At 42.2% G+C, this 6729-nt stretch overlaps 1 protein-coding gene across 3 annotated transcripts in view; it reads left to right on the top strand.

The window, feature by feature from the left end:
- The first annotated feature begins 305 nt into the window (after positions 1–305).
- Positions 306–6729, top strand: part of SLC20A1 (solute carrier family 20 member 1) — a 29971-nt gene continuing 23547 nt past the window's right edge. Inside the window, exons 1-2 of one of the 3 annotated variants that reach the window (XM_063448571.1) lie at positions 306–566; positions 5898–6011. The gene's annotated coding sequence lies outside the window, so the exon portion shown is untranslated. Of the gene's footprint in view, positions 567–5868; positions 6012–6729 lie in introns of all 3 variants that reach the window. The other 2 variants (XM_063448572.1, XM_063448570.1) reach the window with 2 other exon arrangements.

Genomic DNA, 6729 nt, shown 5'->3' with positions numbered 1-6729 from the left:
CCCGGGACATTGCACTACGTGTCCCATGGACCTCCATCAGCTGTGCGCTGGCCGGGGGAGTAGGACCGCTGACGGGCTTTGCCTAACTCCCCCTTCTCTTATTTCCTGTCAGGCCCCCCTCGCCCTCTTTTGTCTCCCACTTTCGAGCCTTCCCTCTCCCATGAGGGGGCGTGGCCGCCCTTACAGACGTCAATACTTACACCCCCAATCACAGCCAATCAGTGTTATCCTCATGCTCCAGTCACGCGGCATTGGCCACGCCCCCGCTAAGCTGCATTGAAGGCTCCCGCTATTCTATATCTGCTTCGCGCGCTCCCGCTGCCGGTGTCTCGGGGACGCGCATTACCAAACGCTTTGAAGCGGATGATAACTCTCCAGTTGGCGCCGGTTCCGAGCGAAGAGCCAGCCGGGAAGGGGCGTGACCTGTCAATGAATGGGGGGCGGGCAGCTAGGAGGCTCCTCCCCTTAGAGACTGTTTAATTATTGCATCGGAAGACACCGGTTTCCAGAAGGCACTCGGTGACACTCACTCAGAGACAGCGGCCGTACCGGACACCCGTGCAGTGGTGAGTGCTGGGGTGGGCTGTCACTGGGCTCTCTATGCAGGTAGGGGCCCCTCTCTGATTGGGCTGGCTGGGAGTGATGGCCACGGGGGCCCCTCTCTGATTGGGCTGGCTGGGAGTGATGGCCACGGGGGCCCCTCTCTGATTGTGATGGTGTGGCTATTTATTTTTCGACACTCCTCGCTGAGAGTGAGGACTGCTGTGTGTCTGGGTTTGATATGTCATTGTTTCTATTGGTTGGTAAAAGATGTGGAGATGGCAGTCAGGTTACGTTTTAATCCATTGAGGTACATGGGCCCCTAGAGGTCAGTGTCAATGATGACGTATAGTGGAGGGCTAGGAGTAAAACTGATAGAAGGCATTGCTGTCTGGGGCTGTTCAGTATGAAGAACTGAGCACATGGGTTGGCACCGCCATTGATAGAGAGATGCTAAGTGAAGGATGGCTCTTTGATGGCCAGAATTCTGAGATTGAAATGGAGTTTCGCGAGTTCTGATTATGACGTAGACCCCATCATTGCGCGAGGTCTGTGCGGACCTTACCCAGTGTGTGAGTTCTCCTGATACGGTGTGCAGCCACTTATAGCTGCGTACTGTAATCTCCGGCCTGTGCGCTGAACACGTGCTGAGTTTTTAGGATTAACGTGGGTCTGCTTCCTACCCCCAGTTACTGAGCATATTGTGAGCATCTCATGGGCTCTTAAATACACCGGCTTTAAAATGTAGATTATATAAAAACAGGTGTATTTAAGAGTCCATGATGGATATGTAGTAAGGTCAGCAGATACGTGTATTGAAATAATCGAATTACACTTGTTTTGTCGTGAAATAAAAAGTAATTTTGTATGCCACATGCATGAGCAACGCACACAATGGTTAAAAGTGGTTTGATTGAAAAGGTCCACTCTCAGGTTGTCATTAGGGCTGGAATTTGGATATAAACGTAAAGATTAAAACGGATCATTTTAAAGAAATCTAACAAAATCATGGGTATTTACGTGCTTAGAATAGTACATTTTGTAATCTCTGTAGTGATTCCAGTATAAACAGTTGTTTTGTGATATGAGTCAGTGTTGCACAACAATATTTATTGATGCAAGGGAACTAGAATAGACTGTACACAGTGCTAATTGTTCAAGACCTCAGGCAAGCCTTTATTTGTATATGCCCAAGGTAATATACACACATTATAAAATCTCACATGTGCTTTGGAACATTATAGGCTCATTTACTTTTTTTTTTCTTTAGTCCCCATTCAAAGTTATATCTGATATGGAGCTCACTACACCGCCTTTAGTACTGAAAGGGTTTAAATGCACGCATAAAGCCTTTTCCAGTATGGTTCTGCAGGCTGTCAATCCTTCCTTGGCTATGTTTTATGCCTCCATAATGCTACCTAGATATATTTGTAAAACAAATTTGAAAATAAATGGCCAACTCTAACAGTGATTTCCTAAAGGTTAGAGATTATGATACAATCTTCTGACCCCTGGCTAACAGCCAGTGAGTAATACCAGATTCTAGAGAGAGCCTTAGGCTATTCTAGTCGTAGGTCAAATTAATTTCCTAGGGTCAGAAACACAATCTTAGATGTACAGCCAAGTTCATATCTAGTAAAGTGCCCTTGTTCATTGATTTAAGTGAAGTCCACCTATACTGCAGCATATTTTTTTTTTGTCTTCCTCTTTATGGTATATTTCTCTGCTCCTGTTGTAGGCATAAATATTCATTATAAAGGTAACAACTCCCTACCTTCCCACCATAGTCCCCATCCCAATGTCATGTGGTCTTGTCCTTGGGATGGGAGAGGCACCTACGTATGTCGGAAAGGGAGGGGGCAGGTCTGTGAGTAATGGGGCATCCAGACATAGCCGGCTTATTCTTCTTTGTATATTGTAACGAGGAGGAAATATGGGAAATGTCGTCACCTTCAATGGTCTCTCCAATAGCACGTGTTCCTCTGTCTCTTAACACTTTCATACCAAAGCACGGATTTTGTGATGCTTAGGCACTGTTTTGTTTGTTTGTTTGTTTTTGACAAATCTATATTTCAAGTAGGATATATGAAAAATGCATGATCTGGTGCTGCACTGCTTACTGTGAATTCTTGGAAATTATTACTAAAGGTTGCCAGTACTTTTCTCCTTCAAGTAGCTGTCATTTTATTATTTTAATTAGGTGATATAGTTATGATTAAAGATTTTTTTTTTTTTTTTTAAATGTTTCAATTTTATTCCCTAAACGGTAACTTATGAATTTACTAGGCTGTATGTAGCCTTGGTTATATAGCAGAGTTAGAAACATGCTGTACCTGCTTATTGTAACCTAAAGTTTGCAATTCTTCGAACTCCCAACAGTTTAGGGGTTTAGTCTATTACCATGTGGGGTTTATTTACTAAACTGTGAATTGTGTGGAATAAAAACACAATTGCAAAGTTGATTTATAGTATAGCTTTAAACATTTTGCCACTTCGCTATATTGGTCATAATTATACAAATCTTTTTAATAGAACACTTCAAGCAAGGTAACCACTGCAGTCAAAATATTTGCGACAGGTTTGGCAACTATCCTAGGGTCCACTCCACAGGGCACCCATGGAAAGTTCTGCAGAGTTAAGCCGACCGTGTAGAGATGCATTCATTGGCTGAGAACCCACAGCTGCCAGGCATCTGGCGGCCCCCAGATAAGTTGTTCAACCATTCACAATAGGTTTAACTCCTTGCCACGAGGGTGCCAGGACACTCCTGACACCCTAACCACAATAGCAGTCTTGCTCTCTTTTCTTTAATTCATCACAATTTATTTTTCCTTCAAATTACTACTGCAAGTCATGCCCCAACTGATGTCATGTTGTTGCCATGGAAAAGAATGATCTTCCCTTAAAGGGATTCTATAGTGTTAAGAATACAAATCGGTATTCCTAACACTATAGAGCCCTCGGGTCCCATCCCCCCTTCCTCGCACCCACAGCAGCTAATGGGTTAAAAAAAACTTTAGTCACTTATTCTATTCTAGCAACCATGTTCCCTGGGGCTGGGTCAGTGTTCTGCTTTCTCCTAAGTTATCCGTCAAGGGAAGACTTATGCGTGGCGAGTGTCACAAGCACGTTAGGCCCTTCCTATAGGAAAGCATTGCTTCAATACTTTCCTATGGGTATTTTACTGATGCTGGATGTCCTTATGCAGAGAGTGAGGGTGTCCAGCGGCATTTAGGCGTCCCAAAGTCAGTCAGCAACCAAGAAGCCTCACTAGAGGCAGTCAGTCCTGCAATGTAATTATTGCAGTTTCTTAAACTGCAATGATTTGCGTTGCATGACTAAGTGGGGCTGAGATACTGCATCCATACCACTTCAATGAAATTAAGTAGTATAGGGTCCCTTTCGCGAAAGACCCTGGTTAATCCCCTCACAGTTTGCTTTTGTTTCTACCACTAATAGAGTACTTGCTTGCAGTTTTGCCATAGCTTTCTCTTTTATATTCGTAAATATATTGGGATTCTCGCTTGCTCTGAGCGGGGAAGAGGAGAAGCAGAAACACGGCACATATAAACTTCAACCATCATGACCACTTCTAAAAGCATATGTTGTCATAGGTGGTAGAAGTAACCCTTTAAGTCATGTGTTTAAGAAATCAATAGGTTACTTATGACATTACCAGTTCTCCACACCATCTCTGCCGGATATGAAAAATGTTTACAATGGTGTCTATGTAATAGCATTGAAAACAGGATGTCATCATACTGAGAGGAAGCAATTTCTAAAGTTGCATATTTTGTTTCCATTTTCTTTTGGCATAGATTAGAAGTAGGCAAGTGCGCTGAACTGACATTTTTTTTGTCTGTGTGGATATTCTTCTTTATGTGTGCACGTGTAATATTTAAGAAATGACAATTTGAGCTCTTTGCAGGAATGGCTAGAGTTGGTGAAATTCAGAATTGTAAGATATACTACTGCTTGATGGCTGTAAGCTCTAGTGGACTATAGCATATATCATTATTCCCCTTGTTCCTTTAAACTACTCTGGTGCTTGTTGGACAATATTGGAGGCATAGATGCTATGGGCAAAAAAAGTAGACACTATTCTGTATCAAGCATCATACTTCAGTGAATTGCACTTTACCAAAGGCATGGTTGTAGACTTAAGTAGCCAATACACCTATTGGTTGCATCCAAAAGCAACCTTCTTAAAAATGTTAACTCCTGTCTGTCAATATTAATTTTGGCGGCAAGTTTCAATTTAGATTTAGCCATAGTCTTTTAACTAAAAAGCCATTTTGGTTTGTCTTCTTTAAAGGAACACTATATAGTACCCTGAGGGGTCCCCCTCCCGTGGCACAAAAGGGATAAAACCCCTTCAGTAGCTCACCCAATTCCAGCGCCGGGCTCCCTTACTTCTCCTCCCCCGCCGACGTCAGCATCCTCGTCTGACGTCACCGGCGCCGAATGCGCTTGCTGCGTGCGCATTCAAAGTGTCCAGAGGAAAGCATTTTTCAATGCTTTCCTATGGACGCTCTGCATGATTGAGGGATAATATGCCTCAGTCATTGCCGATGCGCCTCTAGTGGCTGTCCAGAAACTGCTATGTTTACATCAGGCAGGGTAAACCCTAGAGGGACCTGACACCCAGACCACTTCATTGAGCTGAAGTGGTCTGGGTGACTATAGTGTCCCTTTAAGTCATCTGAATTGTCTGTCAACTAAATATCCAGTAGATTTTAGTAGACACAACTAAAATCTAGTGCGTTCAGTTAAAGCCCCTCAAGGTGTTCTGCTCCAAAGCACTGGTCTGTCTCTTGCCCATTCCACAGCCCCTCTGTGCAGTGTTAATTTTGGCGGCAAATTTTAATTTAGTTTGTCAGTCTTTTGACTAAAACCTATTATAGTTTTAGTTGTATCTTTGTAATCTGAATTGTTTTAGCAGACTAAATCTCAAAACTTTGAGTCGACAAAGTGTTAATTTTGTTGACTAACAATATCTGTAACATATTGTGGCTTCTAGGCTTTGTTGAGCACCCTGTTGAGATGTAATTAACGCAGCATTACAATTCTCAATGCTTTAACAGTCAGCAGGAAAATCATATGTAATATATTGTATTTTTAAAAGGGAGGTGGGGCAGATAAGCACAGATACGAACATTGTATAGTCTATTGTAACCAAGGATATTTTCCATAACCGCTATTAAAGGCTAACAAACCTGCCTTTTATACATACTGAAGGCTTGCATTACATTAAAAAGGATCAGGGGAAAAATCTTGTTACAAAGGAACTTATAAGTGTCTGCAACTTTTGTTTCCCCTCCTTTTTAGGGTTTTACATTTCTGTTTGACCTACTTAGGGCAAGCATAACTGCAAATACCGATGGTGGCTTTTTCCCACTGCATCAATGGCCTTCAGTATGGTATGGAAATTGCCCATGTCGGTGTCCTTAGAAACGCAAAGCATTGTTTGGGTACTGTAAGAGTTGTTTATCTCTCTCCCTCTCCCTCTCTCGTCCAATTTGGAATTTGTTGACGAGAGAGTTAGACATTTTCACTTTAATTTTTGGAAGGAAAAAATAAATAAATAAATATAAATATATATATATATATATATATATATATATATATATATATATATATTAAACAAACATTTTTACATACTTATTACAGGGTAATCCCTAAATCCTGGACAGTTCGGGGGTCGTTGAGAACCCCTGCTTTAGGCAATGTAATGACTTAAATTATGCTTTTGCTTTCAGCTGGCTGTGAGTGACCAGAGTTGTAATAGCTGCTAACTGGCTGTGAATAATCAATTGTAACTGAGCACAGCCCGCAGTACCACAGGTTGGACACACATTACTTCTTCAGTAATTGATGTTCCAGTGAAAGGTCCGCCATCCTCTTCCAGGATGCAGTTATGCTGTACTAACAGCGATAAATGCTTCCCTGGTGTATGCAGGATTCACATGCTTCACGTATGAAATAACGTTGTTAATGATGATCTGCATTGATTACTAAATAGCTTACCTTTTTGCAATATAAATGCTACCTAGTACTGAAGGGCAATATTTGTCACGTGTTTCCATTCAGGGTTCCCGAGCTCGCCATGTGTGCCCCATGGTAGGTGTTAACACCTGACCGAGTGCTGATTTGTAATGTAAAAAAAGGACTGACTAGTAATGTAGTACC

The sequence above is a fragment of the Pelobates fuscus genome, chromosome 3, assembly GCF_036172605.1.
Source record: "Pelobates fuscus isolate aPelFus1 chromosome 3, aPelFus1.pri, whole genome shotgun sequence".
NCBI lineage: Eukaryota > Metazoa > Chordata > Amphibia > Anura > Pelobatidae > Pelobates > Pelobates fuscus.
The sequence above is the reverse complement of the archived record's forward strand: the minus strand, read 5'-3'. Positions and strand labels throughout refer to the sequence as shown.